Source organism: Euleptes europaea, chromosome 5 (assembly GCF_029931775.1).
Source record: "Euleptes europaea isolate rEulEur1 chromosome 5, rEulEur1.hap1, whole genome shotgun sequence".
Classification (NCBI taxonomy): domain Eukaryota; kingdom Metazoa; phylum Chordata; class Lepidosauria; order Squamata; family Sphaerodactylidae; genus Euleptes; species Euleptes europaea.
In genome coordinates this window covers 73,861,604-73,882,567 of record NC_079316.1, presented here as the reverse complement: position 1 = coordinate 73,882,567, position 20,964 = coordinate 73,861,604, and the positions used below count along the sequence as shown (strand labels likewise).

General features: G+C 41.8%; 1 non-coding gene across 1 annotated transcript; it reads right to left on the bottom strand.

Moving 5' to 3' along the window:
• Positions 1 to 2,036: 2,036 nt before the first annotated feature.
• On the bottom strand, positions 2,037 to 2,108 carry TRNAS-UGA (transfer RNA serine (anticodon UGA)). The gene has a single exon. It is a non-coding gene; the product is annotated as a tRNA-Ser (tRNA).
• Between the last annotated feature and the right edge of the window lie 18,856 nt (positions 2,109 to 20,964).

Below are 20,964 nucleotides of genomic sequence, written 5' to 3'. Positions count from 1 at the left end.
CTCCAACCAAGGAGATATGGACAGGAGGAAACTGTAACACTTCAACCATCCGTGATAGACTTTTAAACAATGTAATTTGAATATGGAAACAAGCTTCACTGAGTATCACTCAAGGCCAGGTACTCCGGCTATGTAAGCTAGCAACAAAAGAAAAAACCCAAAGGCAAAAATTAATCCTTGCTTTCCTCAAAGGATAGCTTTGGTGAGCAGTCCCAGAATGTGTTCAAAGTGCAGGACAAACCCAGCCAGAATCCAAAGATGGGAAGTTTATGCAGGTGTTGAAAAGGGGGTAACGGGAAATGGGAACTTTGGCTTTGAAAGCAAGGCAATTATCATGTAAATTCCACCAAAAACAAGCTCAACTGAAAATACATCTTGTCAGAATCTGCTTTCGCAAAACTCTCTCTTTCTGAGGCTCTCTTTCCTGGATCCAAGGTTCATCTCATGACTGACATAGCCTGCTCTGCAGGAGTAGAGGAAGAACAAACACAGATGATACTCTTGGGGAGTTTTTGGCCTCCACAAATCTTAAAGCTAGGTCATCTCATTGGCTTATATTTCCCAAAGTGTAGACTCCTATGGGGCAATCTTTCCCCCTGAACCTTTTAGCTGGAGATTGGGGAAATGTCAAAAAAAATATCCCTTTAGTGAATAATAATAATTGATGGCTAGCTATTCCTGGACTCTGGAAATTCTTGCACTCCTTCTGTGCTCTCTAGCGAAATGGCCACAATGGAAGTTTGAACCATCTTCAGTTTTACATACACAGACAAAAGGATTTCCTTGGTGGATAGTTTGGCTGGATGATCTGTAGGTCACCACTGGTGTACTGTGACATTGGTCATGATGTATGAGGCCTGATAAGATGTCTCTGATGAATATTACTGGTACTGTAACGTTGGACAGGAAGAAATGAGCTTGATTCTTTAATCTTTTGTGCTAAATTGAACTTTTTTCATATAGTAATCAGACTAAATACTGCCATTAGCAATTTAAGTTGAGGGGAAAAGAAATCATTTACAGGAACATGTGGATCATGTAATAAATTGGGATGTGATTTTAGGAATAGAACAGGAGATCTTATTCAGGCTACCGAGTGGAGGGAAACGGAAAGACAAAATTCCAAGGGTGTTGGTGGGGAGGGTTTCCATGGGGCTAGGCAAGTTATGAGTTTTGTTTTCATTTGATGTTTGAGTAGGGTCTTGATGATATAAATAGAGGTGCAGAAAAATATTTGTTTTAAGGTCAGTGGTGACTGTTCTGATCTGATTTGAGCTCTTCTATGGCAAAAGAAGGCTGATAATAAAGAAAATTTGCCAGGTATTAGATGGTGCTTTGCGGTAGCAAATGCAACAAAGAAAACAGAAATAGTTAGATTCAGTGGTGATTAGGGACAAATAGTGGTTAGTTCCCCTCTTAGAAGATAATGATAGTCTACTGTAAAATGAAAAGAAAACTAATGAGGATATGCAATGGCTTTTGCTGGACAATCACTAGCAGCTATCATACTGGAATAAGAATGTCGAATTAATTGCATTGAGGGAATTGAATCATGATTTATTTACAGGCAAAGCCTATCATTTGCTAAAATGCCACGGATTAACTTCATGAATGCAACAGACTACTACAACTAGTCCAAAATTAAATCCATTGATGAGACAGTGTTAAAATAGAAATATTGTAATAGGAAGTGGTGTTGAAAATGAGTTACAATTTATATGAAAATAGTAATTTAGTTTGTTGTGCAAGATTGTTCCCAAGGACTGCCGTGAGAAGGAAAGAGTTCTATAGTTTTCAGCATCAAAACATAATGGGATTGGGACATTATTATATGTAATATTACAAATAATCTATGTTCACTAGCGTCCCTTTTACACAGAAAAGGCATATGGGATCACATGATCACATGAAGCTACCTTATGATGAATCAAACCCTTGGTCCATCAAAGTCAGTATTGTCTACTCAGACTGGCAGCAGCTCTCCAGGGTCTCAGGCTGATATCTTTCATATCACCTCCTTGCCTAGTCCCTTTATCTGGAGATGCCGGGGATTGAACCTGGGACCTTCTGCATTCAAAGCAGATGCTCTACCACTGAGCCACAGCCCCTCCCCTAATGATGAACATGCTACACACGATTCTCCTGATACCTGCAATCGCCATTTCCTTTGGAAGGGACAATGCGTGTATGTTCTGTTTCAGAATATGCGTACCAGATCCGAGATTAACTGAGGCTGAAAATTTACACATTGCCTCTTACAGAAGACATGGTGGTTGTGTGTATCTGAATATTCATGTGTACCACATTCATTCTATATGCACAGTCACAGTGCTGGAATGTAACAACTGCAAAGGGCAATTGTTAGGCAGTTACGGAACCATTTATAAAGCTACCCTGATTTTATGCAGCAGTCCTTAATAGGCAGTGATGTTGAAAAGATCCTTCCATTGACACAGATGCTGGCCAATCTTCCACTGCCAGGATTACACATTGTTCCTGAGATGAAATACTGGAGTTTCAGAAACACCTACAGTAGACTCCAGTCAGTTTGCTGTCTGTGTTGGCGCTTATCTGCTATCAGAGCAGTGTTTCTGGGGAAGGGAGCAAAGAGAAATTTGGGACGGGGCTGTATGTTTAAATAAACTCTTTTTAAAATGGTCTCTGAGACATGTTGCATGAGCAGCGGACCTGTGCAATACATCTGCTGACAGGCTGTACTGTTTCAGATCACAGGTAGGGGACAAAACGTTTAAATGCTTTTGCCATTTAACGCCCTGAAAACTTGTTACAACGCAGAATGTCAAGGTGAAAGGTTAACTCTATAAATGCAGGGTTTGATTTTTTTTAAAAAAAAACAGTTCCTCATGAGAACACTTTTTATGCTGGCCATGTCTTCACATATTAATGTCATCAGGGTCCAGGCAGAGCTCACCCAAGGATTTTGGAAGCTCTCAGCTAGGGCGACCAAGATCCCCTCCCACTAAAACATGGGCAGGTGGGAAGACAATGCTTGCCCTCCCCTGCGAGGCTGCATCAAAAAAAAAAAAGCCCTCCCTCCTTGTCCCTGGGCAGTGGGGTACAGCAGTGGGACCATGGGAACCACCTGGTGAAGATCCCAGTGCTCCAGGTATGTGGCCAGGTGGGAGGGCAGTCTGGCTAGTTGGTGCCCCTCAGCCTAGTGTGCCCTAGGAAATTGCCTAGGGCTGCCTAGTGGATGGTCTAGCCATGGGTATACAATATACTACATCTCCTCTCCCATAAAGTCTTCCTCCTTTTCCCATAAGGAGTACCACTTCTGGAGCAAGTCTCTGGAGAGGCAGCCTAGAAAATGCATTAATCCCGGTCTACACATGCAGAACAACAAGTTGGTAGAGTCCTGACATGTTAAAATAGACTCTACAAATTTCAGGCAAGTTGTCGTTTTTGAATGCTCAGTGTAAAATCCCTCCCTGCAAATAAAGTAGTGCATCAGAGAGATATGTTACCAACTGCTTGGTCCCTGACTGACCATTCTTCCACCTTAAACCTTTTCCCACAGTAAATCAGGCCTCAGTATGGCTCTAGAGCAACCTACTTGGTGCAGTGGCTAGAGCATTTGGCCTAGATGTATGAAACTCAAGTTAAAATCCTTGCTAAGTTGTTAAGCTTTTGGGATGGAAATGTACCTAACAAAATACTATGCTGAACACTGTGGAGGAAGGAGGGATACAAATAAACATGTATTTGAGAGTTAGTCTGTATGAATAATTTGCTATTAGGTGGCTCCATGAAAACCTAGAAATATTGTTCCTAGTTCTAACTGGTACATTAGAGCAACTTACACAGTCTGTCAGTAGAGTATACTTCATTTTCTGGGAAGGCTATATTTTATGGATTTAGTTCAGCATACTTAAAAGTAAGATTCTTTTTTAACATTTTATTTTTCCCAGTTTAAAGTTCTGTAGGAAACGACGGAGATCAATTTTTTGGATATTACCAAAGCCATTCCTTGAACTTGGATCTCCTGACCTCTCAGAGGACCTACATGAAAAAGAATATAAATCATGGAGGAAGTACCAAGGGCTTTAAAGAATTACTTCTGAAATGTGAGATGCAATTTAAAGCGACTTTTCATCCACCAAGGCCTAGTTTAAAACTCTACCTGACCAGTTAAAAGTCATGTAGGGAAAATGATTGGAACATGGTGTACTGTATTTGTGGGGAGCATGTCAGAGCGCTGCCATATTATTTTGAGCAAATTTCATGCCAGCTGTATAGTAATTCATAATTCATGCTCATCTCAAGAAAGAAAGTCAAATAAAATTAGCTAATTTCAGATTTACTATAAAAAGAAACACATTTCTGCTATACAAGCATCTTGGAAGATTATTTATATTGAAAGGCATCCTTAGGCCAAACTGTTAAGTGGGGATAATGGATACAAACCACCTAAGGCATGTAGGTGACTCATTAATGAATTACTTGTAAAACAAAGTCAGATGTTCCACTCAGGTAGAAACTACATCTGAGTTATGTGCTATTAAGAGTTGAAGCAAAACTGAGGAAGGGTCATGGCATATATCCTGGAAACTGCAGTCTAAAGTATTTCATTAACATGTGCCTGCTTTTAGAGTTGTTCACCTGCCCTTCAGACTTCACAGTGTTTACATGGTATATTTTTACTCTGAATGTTTTTAAAGCCTGAATCTGAAATCTTCTGTATTGTCAATGCTATCATAATCACTACTGGAATTATTTGGAGTGAGAATATAGTAGAAGACAGTGTGTCTTATTAATTTCTAAGAGTGGAACACAATAGAACATTTGTTGCATATATCTATCCAGACGTTAAGACAAGGGGGGAATCATTTTATTTGAGAGATGTCTGTGATGTGCTTATTCCTAGGCACTTCTACTGATGTAATGAGCATTATTTGATGATAGATTGATTTGAGAACTATGACCACAGATGTTAGCAAAATTTAAGCCATCAGGCTTATGGAGAAACAAAAGCAGACCAAATCTGGCAACAGTGTGTGAGCATGGGTCCCAATTCACACAGTGATTTTTCCCATCTGGGTTTTCCCTCATTCCCCATTCATTTCAATGGAAGATGTGAGTGTGAGAAATTGACCTCTCTGTTGTGAGAGGTCATGGTGGTCCCTAGCATTCCTGTTGGCCGGTGACATTAGGGTAGGTATTGTCTTTTAACAGGGCCATCCATGTGGGACTTTTATACATCAGTGTTTTACATCAACATAGGATGATTTCTAGTGGCCTCCATGTAATAATCAGAAGACTTTAGTCAGATCTATAATGCATAGCTCCTGAGAATTGTTATTGGGCTTCATTGGCATCAGTGTAATAATTAGCAACAAAAAAGTTGCATCAGGATTAAACTTGTTAGACAAAAGTTGCACATTCCTCATGAAGTCGCTTACTTGGTTTCTTCTTCTTCTTCTTCTCCTTCTTCTTCTAGATCCAGTTACATTATCAATCACAATAACCCTCAGGTTAAAAGCAGTTCTAAAGCACAGATGAGCACTGAATAGATTTTTGACAGCTGGCAACTGAATGTCTGAGAATAGATCAGACCAAATGTTTTGCCAAGGGCCAGTCAACAGTAGAGGTCTGCCAATAGCTGGTCCTGAACAAATGCCAATGCCCAACGAATAATAGTATAAAAATCTGTTTTCTAAATTAAGGGCACTTTCAAATGGACAAGAAGGGCTTTCTCAATCAAAGGCACTAAGACCAATCAACTGTTATTGGCTAATGTCCTGATCTGGTCCGCACTTATTATTTTCCTACTGCTCTTTAAAGGTTGAACTAATGTAAGAACTACGATACACCCCCAAGCATGTAGAAGGATAAGATTGACTGGGAGTTGTATGTAGTACAGCTGGCTAAAGGAAGAAATTTAGAAAAGCAATGGTATGTAACAATAATAATTTAATATAGTCATATAAGGCTAGTCATGATGGTAGTCATGATGACTGTAAGCTGTGGTGCCCTGCAGATAAAATTATATTGGGAGAAAATAGGGACTTCATTGCAGGAAATTTCAGAACCTCATACATATAAAACAGTAGACTTCCGTGCACAAGTCCTCTGCTAGTATACCGGAGACCCTTACAATCTTGTTCTAAGCAGTATTCATGTGTTGATGTTGCTGTTTGGGAGAGCATGAGGGTTGTGTTTATGGCCACCAACGTTCCTATGAATACTGTAAGCTCTTTATGGCCCTTGCAACATGACCTTTACTATGTTTAACTGAAGAAATTTATGGATACCACAAGGAAATAAGTCAAAGAAAAGATCAGTCCTCATAAAAATAATATTACTAAGAGCCTGTTTCATGTTCTAGTTAGTGTCTTGGACTTACAAATGGAATGCAATCATAGACATTTGGGTTGAGTGAACTGTAGGATTGCCAACTCCAGTGAGATGTAGTGGTTAAGGGTGTTAGAATGGAAGTATCTGGGAGACCTAGGTTAGAATTCCCACTTGTTCCATGGAAGCTCGCTGGGTGACCTTGGGCCAGTCACACACTCTCAGCCTAACCTACCTCACAGGGTTGTTGTGAGGATAAAATGGAGGGGAGGAGAACACTGTAAGCTGTTTTGGGTCCCCACTGAATTAAATAAATAAAAATAAAAAGGAAATTCCTGGAGATTTGGGGTGGAACTTGGGGAGGTTTGGGTCTGGGGTGGGAAGGGATCTTAGCAAGGTATAATGCTATAGAGTCCACCCTTCAAAGCAGCCATTCTCTTCAGGAGAACTGATCTTTATAGTTGGAGATCAGTTGTAATTTCAGGAGATCTCCAGGTGACATCCATAATGAACTGTGACATCCATAATGTGTCTCTAAATTACTACTTGTAGGCAAGATAATTGATTATTGTTTTTCCAGCAGTGGTCAGTGTTTACAATTGCCCACAGAGACTCAGTGTAGTGTAGTGGTTATCATTCTAGGACCTGGGCATCCCAGGTTTAGATCACTACTCTGTCATGAAGCTTGCTGGATGACTTTAGGTCAGGGGTGGGGAACCTTTTTTCTGCCAAGGGCCATTTGGATATTTATAACATCATTTGGGGCCATACCAGGCATAGATCTCCCGGCAGGGTGGGTGGGAGGGCACAGGGCTGCTGCATCCCCCCCGACCTCCCACCAAGGGCTCTGAGAAGGGTGGTGGGGGAGAGAGGGTGCCACGGTGCAGACTCGGAAGGGGCCCTTCCCTGAGAGGGGGTGAGGGGTATGTGATGGACACTGCCAGCTGCTGCCCCACAGGGGGATGGCAGTCACCGGGTAAGCTGTGGGAGTGGTGTTGGCAGGTCTCGTTGGGGCCTGCAATGCTTGGCCTCCTTCCCTCCTTCCCCACTGGCTCCTCTGGAGGCAGGAAGGGGAGACTTGGGCCCCAAAATCCCCTGTGCACAAAGGAGATTGCCCTGCCCTGCCTCAGAGCTGTGCAGGAAACTCACGGGTGCCGTGCTCGCACCATCGTGGTGATCCTGCAGCACCAGCCAGGAAACAGGGATGGAGAAGGCAACACTCCAGCGATGGCAATGGCAGAGGCTTCCACGGGAGAGTCTCACAAGCGCCTCCCTGCAGAATGGCTTCAGCGGGCCCGGGACACCGCAGCAGCGGCGGCGGGGCTCTCCACCATCGACAACCACGGCAGCCCCGCTCAGCAAGCGGGCCACAGCAAATGATGTCGTGGGCCTTAAACAGCCCATGGGCCAGAGGTTCCCCACCCCTGCCTTAGGCCAATTATAAGAAGAAAAAAATATAAATATTCTATTCATGTAATAAATATCACCATACTCTTCATAAATAGTGTTGTTACATGGATGACTTTACAGTATGGTGTTTGCAACTTTACAGAGGACAGAGCTGCCTGGAAATGCAGACCTACCAGCAATAATATCAAATCATAAATGAATTAATTTGATTGCTGACCTGAGTGCTTTGCCATATCAAAGTGCAAGTTTGCAAGATGTACATTCCATTATTTCAGACTGCATTATTGACAGCTTACATTATGAACATTTAGCAGTCATCTTTTGATATTTTGAACCCTAAGTATAGTGGAATTGTCAGCAAAAAGAAATTTCTTATTAAATTTGGAGAGGCAACAAGCAAGGCATTTATAGAAGCATCATTAAGTATGCTACCACACACTATAGAGTAAAATTAAGTGCATACTGCAAGGTTGCCTTATGCTTGCGGACCAGAATAGGGTACTCACTCAGGTTCCTGCTCTCAGGTTCACATATCTGAGACAGGTGTGTTCAAAACAACATCCATTTATTAGCAAGAAGGGACAGAGATGGGAGCAACGGATTTCAGGATGTAAAGGAGCTCATACAGTGTACAGTTCTTACTGACAAACAGACCTGAAGGAGGATCTCCACCCCATGAGTAGGGTTGCCCGCTCTGGGTTGGGAAATACCTGGAGATTTTGGGGGTGGGGCCTGGGGAGAGCAGGGTTTGGAGAGGGGAGGGACATCAATGCCATAGAATCCAATTGCCAAAGCAGCCATTTTCTCCAGGTGAACTGATCTCTTTTGCCTAGAAATCAGTTGTAATCACGGGAGATCACCAGCCACCACCTGGAGGTTGGCAGCCCTACCCGTGAGACTAACCCAACTAGAACAAATATCAGAGGGGGGAAGCAGACTGTTCCATGGTAACATATGCAATAAAAACACCACAAGCACTGAGGGCAAAGGTGTGTCTCAATGGGTTAAAGACATTAATTAGAAATTATGCTGTAAATTAGAGAGAGTAAAAAGACAAAAACTACAACAATATGATTGTTGTATGTCTCTTAAAGAAAAAAGGTTTACTGTATTATAAGCACTGGACCCAGCAGCAAGAACCCATAGAACTTCTAGAGATTTCTTAGATGAAAGGAACCAGTCAATTACAGTGCAATCCTAAAGAGAGTTATGCCAGACCAAGCCCATTGAAATGAATGGGTTTAGACTGCAGGAGCTCTAGGAAACAGATGGAATCCTTGCACCTACAAAGTCCTCTTCGTTCACTTCAGTGGATGAGAGAATATTTGTGGGGATATGCATTAGCATGTATTGATCTCCACTGAACAGAAAAACAATACTGTGCATTTAGCATTCTGTGCTAGCTTTCCAGTATATATGAAGCTCTGGAGTGGGAGAATTATGAAACAATTGGAACAACTTTGTAACCATGCAACACTCAGCACAGCTTGGCATCCTGTATTGGAATTATCACTTCCGTACTTTGCATTCTGATAAAAACGCATGACCGTCCCAACAAACTGTATAACTTGGACTGAATCAGGGAGACAACACCACTTGAAGGCAATGAACTTTTTTATTTTATATTAAAAAGAAGCCATGGTCACACATCCCAACTAGAGGGAGCCATGTCTGAAAATGCAGAGTAAGGATTGAATTTGGCAACCAGCCCTGCTTCTGAAGATAGGGTTGCCAACCTTCAGGTACTAGCTGGAGATCTCCTGCTATAACAACTGATCTCCAGTCGACAGAGATCAGTTCACCTGGAGAAAATGGCCACTTTGGCCATTGGACTCTATGGCATTGAAGTCCCTCTCCTCCCCAAACCCAGCCCTCCTCAGGCTCCACCCCAAAAACCGCCTGCCAAAGGGGGACCTGGCAACTATATCTGAAGATTATGCATATAGAAGACTTGCAGACAAGTAATGATAAAACCGATTCCAGGAAGGGGCATGACTGAATCACGAGCCAATGAAATTAAATTGCTTTATTAGCTGATCTTATGTGAAAAACTTACAAACATGGGCCTAATTATCACTGTAATGAATATATATGTGTGTATATGTCTTTAAGTGAGTCCTCACAAACTGGTTTATGTTTTGTTCTACTTTGCTCATTTCTACTTCTCTGTGTGTAGGTTGTCGTTCCAAGTGTATCTGAAGCAATAAAGAAGCCTGTTGCAGAAGCTGCCAGAGTCTCCTGTGGGCTCACTGGATAGGTAAGCTTAATTCTACACACCAGACCCCAGATTAGGGTTGCCAGCCTCCAAGTACTAGCTGGAGATCTCCTGCTATTACAACTGATCTCCAGCTGATAGAGATCAGTTCACCTGCAAAAAAATTGCCGCTTTAGCAATTGGACTCTATGGCATTGAAGCACCCTCCTTCCCCAAACTCTACCCTCCTCAGGCTCCACCCCAAATACCTCCTGCCTGTGGCAATGAGGGACCTGGCAACCCTACCCCAGAGGATAGTACAATCATGTTTCATGAAGCTGGACTCTGCTTTTGAACCTCACATGTTGCTTACAGTTCTTGCACATTTAAACTTCACAATTCAAGATACAAGGTTTTTTTCTCTCTATTAGTAAGTGCACTTCATCCAAGAAAATTACGTTGGTCATTTTTATGGGTTCTATTACTAAAAGTGTGCTTGTTTTATTTTCGGTGAAATTCCAGAGGTTTATCGCCATATGAAGGTATCCCAACATTCCATTTCAATAGCATGGTGGTCAACTGTAATGCGATTTGACTGGCATGAATATTCATGAGTTTCTCAGAACATATTAAACACTTTCTTTGAGGTTCTCCAGGCTTCTTTCCTCTCAGAATTTTCTTATTTGAGCAAGCATACCTAGAACATATAAAGAAAAAATATATATTTCATTGTCACCATCAGCAGTAAAATCCTAGAATTAGGAAACCTAACTGCAATCCTAAACATGGTTATACCTTTCAAAGCCCCCTGAGATCTCACCATTGCAATATAACAGCTTCTGTACTTCAGATATAGAAATTTTCCTGGCTACACTGGTAAATCACCTTTTCCCCATTCCAAGGATTGTTAAGCATATGAAGGGGAAACTTCTACACCACTTGATTATGACACAGATATTTGCATTGGCAAGTCAATTTTTGAGGCCTAGCAAGATGACCCTAGGTAACAAATAATCCAGAACTGCAAGATTTTATTTTCAGGCTCAACCTGATGCCATTTCACTTTTTCAACTAACTGTAGTTGGTCAACCCATTATTGTTATTTTCTTTTATAGGCCACCTGTCTCACTGGGACTCAAGGCAGATTACAAGCATGATAAGAAAAACTTTCAGACAATCAGTAAGTGGATTAAAAATATGATAACAAAATATTATAACATCAGTCAATCAGTAAGCGGATGACAGGATATAACAAAATTTGAATCAACAAATTCCTATATAGACAAAAAAATGCAGTTGGGCAGGGACTGTAGAAAAGGAGGAAGAAGAAGAAGAAGAAGAAGAAGAAGAAGAAGAAGAAGAAGAAGAAGAAGAAGAAGAAGAAGAAGAAGAAGAAGAAGAGGAGGAGGAGGAGGAGGAGGAGGAGGAGGAGGAGGAGGAGGAGGAGGAGGAGGAGGAGGAGTTGGTTTTTATATGCCGACTTTCTCTACTGCTTCAAACCAGTTTACAATCACCTTCCCTTCCCCTCTCCACAACAGACACCCTGTGAGGTAGGTGGGGCAGAAAATGCTGTAAGAGTGCTGTGACTAGCCCAAGGTCACCCAGCTGACTTAATGTGGAGAAACCAACCCAGTTCACCAAATTAGCATTTGCCACTCATGTGGACAGTGGAGGAGTGGGGAATCAAACCTGGTTCTCCAGATTAGCGTCCACCGCTGTTAACCACTACATCATGCTGGCAAGAACAATTCATGCAATCTTACCTATTTAAGGCAAGACAAGCAGTGTAGGAAAAACTTTATCCCTAATAAACATCACCTCCTGGGCTCATCCATAACTCTGACACATTTCTCCCTCTGCAAGAATGCCCTCCCAAACAATTCTTTTTTGCTGCTTACAATGAAGACCTCTTCCTTTCTCTCCTCCATCCCTCAGTCTAGGATTATGTGCAAGGGGGATCACTCAAAATGTTCCATGCTGTTGCACATGTGTCTTGTCTCTTTTTTTCAGCTGTATATTCCTGGCCAGCACTGCACATTCCTCCTCTTCCAATCTGAGGCCGGTTCCAATGTGAGAAGGGGATGTTCCTCCAATCTGTTCTCTGCGTGACTTGGCTTGCACTTTATTGCAACCCTGGCTCCTACTCTGAGGGGGGAAATCTGTTTCAATATTTAAATGTAAAAATGTCACATTTTCAATTTCATGTTACATTGATACTGTAAAGTTAATAAATAACAGATTCACAATACAAATTTCCTTGGCTCATAGTACTTTTTTTTTATTACTAGTCATTCATGCCCTTGAAATAATTAGTTTGGTTAAGATTAAAAGCAAGATGTCTTCCAAACGGATTGTGCATGCATGGTTAACATCCATCAGACTTGGCAGCTAAGGCTGTTGGCACATGCTCAGAAACCCATTACTTTTGCCCCTTGTATGGTTTTGATTGAACTATCATGAACTGACTTGGGTTTTTGTAAATGCTGCTGAAGCTGCTGCTACTGTATCTAGGGTTACCAGCTCCAGGATGGGAAATCCCTGGAGATTTTGGGAGCCTGAGGAGAGCAGGGTTTGGAGAGGAGAGGGACTTCAATGCCATAGAATCCAATTGCCAAAGCAGCCATTTTCTCCAGGTGAACTGATCTTTGTCACCTGGAGATTAATTGTAATAGTGGAAGATCTCTAGCCACCATCTGGAAGTTGGCAATCCTACCTCCATCTCTTTCTCTTCCTTAAAGAGATGCATGCCAGCGAATATGGAGCATGAGGCAAGGTATCACAGTGCAATAAGATGTACATGTAAATTGTACAGGGTTGTCTATACAATGTGCTGCCTTCCAGCCTACTTGTCAGTTGGGTAGGGTACAGATTATAGTAGGAGGTGGTGTGATACCATTCAAGTAACTCCAGGGAAATGAAGGAGACAGAAATAATTTAACCAGTAATAATGCATTGCCATATCTATTTTTTCTGATGATTTTAAAGCAATGTCCAAATTTGCATTACACAACCTTTTTTATGCACATGATAAGCAAATGCAGTGTCAACACTTACAAACAAGGATATCCCAGGGAAATTATTTATCACAAATTACATAGTGCATCCAAAGGTAGCTCCCTGAACAACATCTGAATGACTGCTTACATGTCAATATTTTTCTCATTAAGATTAGATATTGGACTTCCTTTGTATGATTTATTCATGAATTTGTTCATGTGTTGTTTACTGTACCTTTGTTTTTTGATTGATTTGGTTTTTATGTTTTGTAATCCGCCTTCAGGAGCCCCATGGCGCAAAGTGGTAAGCTGCAGTACTGCAGTCCAAGCTCTGCTCACAACCTGAGTTTGATCCCGACGGAAGTTGGTTTCAGGTAGCCGGCTCAAGGTTGACTCAGCCTTCCATCTTTCTGAGGTCAGTAAAACGAGTACCCAGCTTGCTGGGGGTAAAGGGAAGATGACTGGGGAAGGCACTGGAAAACCACCCCGTAAACAAAGTCTGCCTAGTAAACGTCGGGATGTGACATCACCCCATGGGTCAGGAATGACCCGGTGCTTGCACAGGGGACCTTTACCTTTTTTAATTCGTCTTCATTCTCAGTGAGAAATGCTATAAATGAAGTAAACAAACAAACAAAAGTTTTTATACAAGGGTCAGTTATGAAGTCATAATAGACTTCAGATTTTCCCCCCATAAAGGTCTCAATTTAAAAAAAAATTGATAAGAGATAGCTTCCTACATTTTTGGCACTGAAAGTTTGGAAATGATTAGATCTGATTGCCTAAGTAGCAGTAGTCCAAAAGTTTGCATACTGTCTTCAGATTGGAGACTTGTATGTAACTGTGTATATTAGCATATTGTTTAGACATCTATCTCAGATCTATGGCATGAAAGAGTGATACAACTGTAGAATGATTGATTGATTAAAAGCTGTTCTATGCAGGAAATCTTCAGAAATCAGAACATAAAGGAACACACAGGAAAATACTGGTTAGATATCCTTTGGAGGGATAATTTCCAAGCATTGCAATGATGACCTTGAAGACTGCCCAGCAGCATTGGTGTGCATGAGTTTCTTCAAAGTGGGAAACATACAGTAGGTTGGCATTCCTCAGTGACTTTCTGATAGCAAATGAAAAACATAGACAAGTGAAGGAATAAACACGCCATACAAAACCAGACTTTAATTTAGTGTCAGGCAAGACTGAGAAAGCTTAAGTTCATCCAATATATTACTATATGTGTTTATTGGATTTAATAACAATAGTAAAGCAAGTTTTGTAGATTGATTATGGTGTAACTGCTGTAAAAAGGAGGATTCTGAATGTGCTCAATGAAAATGAAATGAGTATGAAATCAGGACACAGATGAGATCTGGTAATCAATACGTGGGTGCCTTCACCACCTATCTGTCCTTATTTTATCCAGACAGCCACAGAAAGAAATGTAAATGGAAGAGAAGTAGGTGTGGACTGGTTTCAAGTCAATTACCCAATTCAAGCAAAGGATATAATGTATGTACAAAAAGGTTTAGGCATTAATTTAGCCAATGTGGATGTGGCCTTTGTTCCTGCCCCCCCCCATCTCCCACCAGTGGCCAGCCATTGGCTGGCAATCCTAATCCACATCCAGACCTACCAATTGTTCTTGACTAGAGCTAAACCAATGCTTTGAAATTTAAAGTTAATGGCCTGTACTTTACCACTCCAGCTAGTGAACTTTGGATCCTTCTTGCAGTCTATGGAGCCTTCCTCCAATTTAAGTGGTCCTTCTTCCAGTGGTAGAAGACAGCTCATTAGGTTGGAAGAAGGCTCCTTTGGCTACAAGTAGACTGACTGATTTTGCTGACTGGAGTGGTAAGAAATAGGCAAAAACTGGTTTGGTCAGCAGGATATTAACACAAAGGTTTCCTAACAGAAGATTGATTGGGTTGTTGATTTTTTTATTTAAATATTTGCCTATTTAAGGCTTAAATTGAATATATCATACACAGAAAATTAAACATAAAACCATGCCAACAAAACAGTACTGCATATTTAAAAGCTGAAGAGCTGACAATCTCTCAAACAAAGTGAAATATGTATGCTTTCACCCATTATTTAGTCAACTTTGCAAACTGAGCAGTTTGAGAACTAAGCAGTTCTCAATAACGTTTAAAAATGATATAACTGACTGCTTAAGAAATAGGGTTGCCAGCTCCGGATTGGGAAATACCTGGAGATTTGGGGGCAGAGGCTGAGGAGGGTGGGGTTTGGAGAGGGGAGGGACTTGAATGCCATAGATTCCAATTGCCAAATCAGCCATTTTCTCCAGGTGAACTGATCTCTATCGGCTGGAGATCAGTTGTAATAGCAGGAGATCTCCAGCTAGTACCTGGAGGTTGGCAACCCTATTAAAAAGCTCAAGTATCATTTCAGATAAGGCTAGGGCTTTTTTTTCTTTTTAAAGACTGGAGTGTCAAATCAAAAAAGATGAACATGAGCTGCAAAACTTAACAAAATTCAGGAGCACCTGAAAAGAACATTCCCGTGGTGTTTCAAAGACAATGTTTTAAATCTTAAGAGTTAAATATCTCCTTTAATGCTTAATGAAGTACTTATGTTGAAATAACTTCATTTTCTAAGGATCCTTGGCTTAGCTGATGCAATTATGATCACCAACCTCCAGGTAATAGCTGGAGATCTCCCTCTATTACAACTGACCCCCAGCCAATAGAGATCAGATCACCTGGAGAAAATGGCTGCTTTCACAATTGGACTCTATGGCATTGAAATCCCTACCCTCCCCAAACCCCACTCCACCCCAAAAACCTCCCGCCAGTGGCAAAGAGGGACCTAGCAATCCTAGATGCAATGGTATTTTGTGCACTAGACTCACACAAGTTATAAAATGGTCTCAGCTTTGCCACATGTCTTTCTCTCTTCACTATAGCAAGGCGTTAGGCAAGTAGTAAAAAACGGAATATAAATATTTCCATCGTGAGCAAGTATACTAGAAAAAGTAATAGGACTAGCTGCTTCCATTTGCTTCATTTAAATAAGCAGCACACAGAAAGAAGCAGAGAGATCACCAAATTGAAAGCTTGGAACTGGATACTGTGAGCTGAACACGGAACATCCTCCACCTTCCCAGTGTATGATGAATGTTGGCAGACATGGATTTCACACAATGAAAAATCTCTAGAACTAGATGGGATAATTTTTAGATTAATATTTGTTGAATGTGAGTCTTGGATTTGGATTTTGTATATATATTTTCTGCATATCCAAAGCCTGAAGTTTAAAACTGAGGAACAATGTGTGACAGAGCCTTGGGAAGAGGTTATCATGGTGTCTTTACAGGGAAGAGCAAGCGCTCCAATGTGACCTTAGATAAGTTTTATACATGAACAGATCTGAAAAGCCAGGAGATTAGTCCAATCCATTATGATGCAATTCTCGAGGATCAAAATGTTTCTTTCTCAGCTCATCTCTAGACACCTGTCAATAACTTAAAGAATTGTTCCCACATTACTCCATTCGCTTAAGAGATGTCAATACTGTCCACTGGAGAAAATTATCTAAAATTCAGCACAGTTAAATGCTGAGTTTGTTATTCTGTCTTCAGATAAAATTGTGCTGAATTTTCCATGAGATCTGCCAGACTTGGAAACACAGGGGTGAATAAAAGAGAGTACTAGGATGGGCCTCTCACTCCTTCCAAAAATCAGCCTAGAAAGCCTTGGAAGAAAACCTTGACGACTGCTTAGCAAGAAAAAGAAACAGCACCATCGGTACATAGCAAAATTATTCATTCATTTTATATTTCTTATCCCCCTTTTTCCTCAGTGGCACCCAAAGAGTCTTACTTAAACAAGTTAAATAAATGTAAGCGAGGGTTCCGGGTGGCTTACCTGGAGCCCCGCTTTGTTGGACTGGGAGGAGAGGGAGGCAGGAGGAAGCTGGTGTTGTGCAGGGCCATTGGAGGCGGCGGGGAGAAAAGGCACACTTTTGCAAGCCGCTCCCGGCCCGCTGTACAGCTGAGAGGCGGCAGAATCACCACCCAATGAGAGCCTCTCAATTAGGCTCAAATGAGCCTATCAGGAGCCGGGGGGGAGGAGAGAGAGGTTGGACGCTGGAGGGAGAGTTTTCCCTCCGGTCTGTCCTCTGGGAATAAAAAAGGCATTGCCGCAGCAGAAGCAACAGTCACCTTTTCGGCTTGGTCCCACCCCCCCTTTTTAATAATAATAATAATAAAGTTATTGTTGAGTGATTGTTTTCAATTTAGCAGTAAGCATGGGTCTGGTCTCAGTTTGGAGAAAAGGTGGCCTGCGTACCCCCTTTTCCCACGTTTTGGGGATCCCAATAAAGGATTTTGGGGGAGGCTCAGTTTGGGTCATGCCCAGCTCGGGGGCTGTCCAAGGAGCCTCCTCTCAAGTGGGAGGGGACACCAAGTGGCTCATGCCCGGGTATTATCCCAAGGACTGCCATCCCATTCAACTTTCACCAGGCTTGCTGGAGTAGGTTTACATCAACTGCATCGGGGTCAGTTGATGCTCTGTTTCCAGTACCCATGTGACGCCATTGCAGCATTTAGCTTTGCCAATAAATTGGCCATTTACATCCAAAAGTTATTGTTGAGTGTATTTTCTTGCCTGGTTAAAGAATGACTCTGTCGCCCTCGACAATTTGCCCTAGGTCAGCAAATCAACACAGTAAAATTAACCAAAGGTACTCAAAACATCCAGAGCTGGTGTCCACCAGATTAGTCCATTAAGGTCTGTGAGCCATGGGCTTAAAGGCAAGAGCTAGGGTTGCCAGCTCCAGGTTGGGAAATACCTGGAGATTTGGGGGAGGGAGTCTGAGGAGGGCGGGATTTGGAGAGGGGAGGGACTTCAATGCCACAGTCCAATGCCAAAGCAGCCATTTTCTCCAGGTGAGCTGATCTCTGTTGCCTGGAGATCAGTTGTATTAGCAAGAGATCTCCAGCCACTACCTACAGGCTGGCAACCCTACCAAGAGCCAAGAGCGCTTTGGTTCTTGCCCTTTAGTTTGTGCCCCTGGCCATGCTTAGGAAGTACATGCCTGCAGCAAGAGGGGAGAAACAAACAGTCTGGTTTTTACAAGCTGGCAGCCATCTTCCGACAATCTTTCCGGAAGAGGTGAAGTTGTCAGATGCAATGTACTTGTGTCCTCATTTGAGTGCTTTCAGAAAGCAGCCCGTACCAGAGGGAAATCACCAGCTTCATGCATGGACCAGCGCCTTAAAACTACAGAACAAGCCAAAAACAGAGCCTTATCAGAAGGAAGCCTTCAGAGCAATGCATGCAGTATTCCTAAGTGCTAGTTGGGGTGGAGGCTAGAGAAAAGGAACTGAGCTATTTCTTTTCTATTCTATTGAGGGGAGGGTTAATATAGGGATTGCCACCACCCCTAGTTGTGTAACACTAAAGAAAACAATAATGTGTACCTGGATAACAAATGTCCAGACATTCATATCCTGTTAAAATACATAATTTTTTCATAAAATTTTTTATATTTTGTTCTTGTTACCCTTCAGCCTCAGTTCTTTTTTTAAAAAAAAATATATATTGAATTTTATAAAGATAAAGAAAAAGTGGGGAAGGGGGGAGGCAAAGCATTGACACATGATTTGGCCCGTGTCTGGACAGAGTCCCCATCAACATCATCAAAAAAGTAATATTTCATTGACAACTTACAATTAATTATTCTTCACTATTCAGAATATATCGTCTTTCTCTCACAGTCATACTTGTTATACAATAAGACTAACAATTATCTAAAATAATATAGTCTAGATCTGCAGTTATTTCTTTATATACAGACACTGGTGCTGAGGTAAAATGTGTCTGTCATAAAGCATTGCCACCTCTGTCTGTGGTCATCTGTCTTTCCAATACTTTGCAAACAGAATTCTAGCTTCAGTCATCGAGTATTGGTACATTTCCTTATTGATTGGTTTGATTTGAAGCGGGGTCATTTCAAGCAAGAAGTATTTTGCTTCTACATTGAAGTTCACTTGAAACATCACTTGTAATTCTGTGTGTATCATCTTCCAGTACTTCTGTACTAAGTCAGCCTCAGTTCTTGTCGATCCTATGCTTAGTAGAAAAAGAGCTATCATGGAATAAATACAAAAGGGAATGGACAGGAGAAAACAAGGTTTTAAACAGAAATATACCAGCCCACCCCCTTCTCCTTATAGTGGAAATGTGGCCAATGAGTGAGAAAAGCAAGTCTTTTTTTAAAAAAAAATCTCCATGGTGTCCCCCGCATCTGCTCACCCCAAAGCTTAAGGCCAAATTTAAAAATGATACTGCTGGGCACAACTAGTGCCCACATTAGTGTTACACAACTAGGGGTGGTGGCAATCCCTATGCTAATCACTTACCTATATGGACTTCTACCTACTTATTTAAAGTGATCAATATAAGTATGCTCGCACAATGTCCCCCTGGGGTACATATGCCTAGTGTCCCAACATAGTAGTCATATTGGCTGGACATATAAAATCTTGTACATGTAAGTTCTTACCAACTGGTATCATGTTTACATTTGGCCTATCTTAGTGTGCTAGGTTTATCCCTCCTGTGAAATCCAACTTTAGAAACTGACCAGAGGGGAAAAAAGAAACAGTCAAATCCTAAAGATTTAAAGATCTTCTTACTAGCTGTTTGAGACTCACAGCATTCCTAAAACCAGAGATCCAAGTGAAATTTTTACTGAGTGGAATTGTCACTGAGACTCAGCTAAGATTATGTATCCTCCCAATACACCACATGTGTTTTTTCACTTGGTTAGCAGAGAGTTTGAATTTCTTTTGGAGACCACCAGCTTAGCTGAGTCTGTAGCACTTCTGAGGGAAATAAAAATATTTAACTCATTCATGCCATTTCAGGTGCCTTGTGTGAACAGAGAAAATATTGCACAACAGTTCTTGCACAACAGACAACAAATCATGTTGCAAGTTGTGGAGGCCATACGATAACCAGTCTGAGGTAACAGTAAAAGTCACCATTCATACAATCTTACAGCACTCTTTTTCTGTCTCAGGATGGACTGGTTCACAAATTCATGTACATCTTTTGAATATTGTACTGTCATTAGGGTTGCCAGGTCCCCCCTGACCACTGGCGGGGAGTGGGGGTTAGGGTTGCCAGGTCCAGTTTGGGAAACTCCTGGAGATTTGGAGATGGAGCTTGGGGAAGACAGGGCCCTCAGTGGGGTACACTGCCATAGAATCCATCCTCCAAAGCATTCATTTTCTCCAGGGGAACTGATCTCTGTAGAATGGAGATAACTATAATGCCAGAGGATCCCCAGGTCCCACCTGGAGGCTGGCACTCCTATTTCAGATAATGTACACATGAGTCCTGTTCAGACAGCAACTACCTGTACAAACAATGCACAGAGGAGTGAGTGAGATTCTACTCACCTGTCCCTGCTCATGATCTCCATGTGTCAGTCAAGTCTTCTGAACAGAGCCTGCACAATTACATTTATATTCCTGTCCTTAGAACCTATTAACATTTATATCAGTGAACATTGTAGATTATGCACACTTTTTTATCTGAACAAGGTTTCAGATGAATATGAGAATGAAAATCATTTAATTTGAGGTAACAGATTTGAGCATGATGATAAAAGCTCAATTTATGGCTTTAGGTCTTATTGATATCCACATATACAAATATATATAAAATTTCTAGTATTTCTCCTGCCTTGCCAGAATGTTAATTGTCACCATTACACTAAAATTCCACATTTTAATGTCAAGCCTGAGTTTTGTATGAAAGGCACTTACAGCCCATTCCTGAGAATGGGGCTGAAAGTCAATAGGAGGCGGCATGACCTGGCCACCGGCGTAAATGCGTGTAATCATGAGATTACACGCATTCATGCTGGTGGCAAGGCCAGTCCTGGCGGCGGCCAAGCACCGTGGGACCTCGCCTCCCCCCTCAGCTGGCGTGGCCTCTCTGTGGCACCGGCACTGGCGTGGAGAGGCCACACTGGCGCAGGGTGCGTTCCGGGGGCAGGGGTAGGAGCCACTAG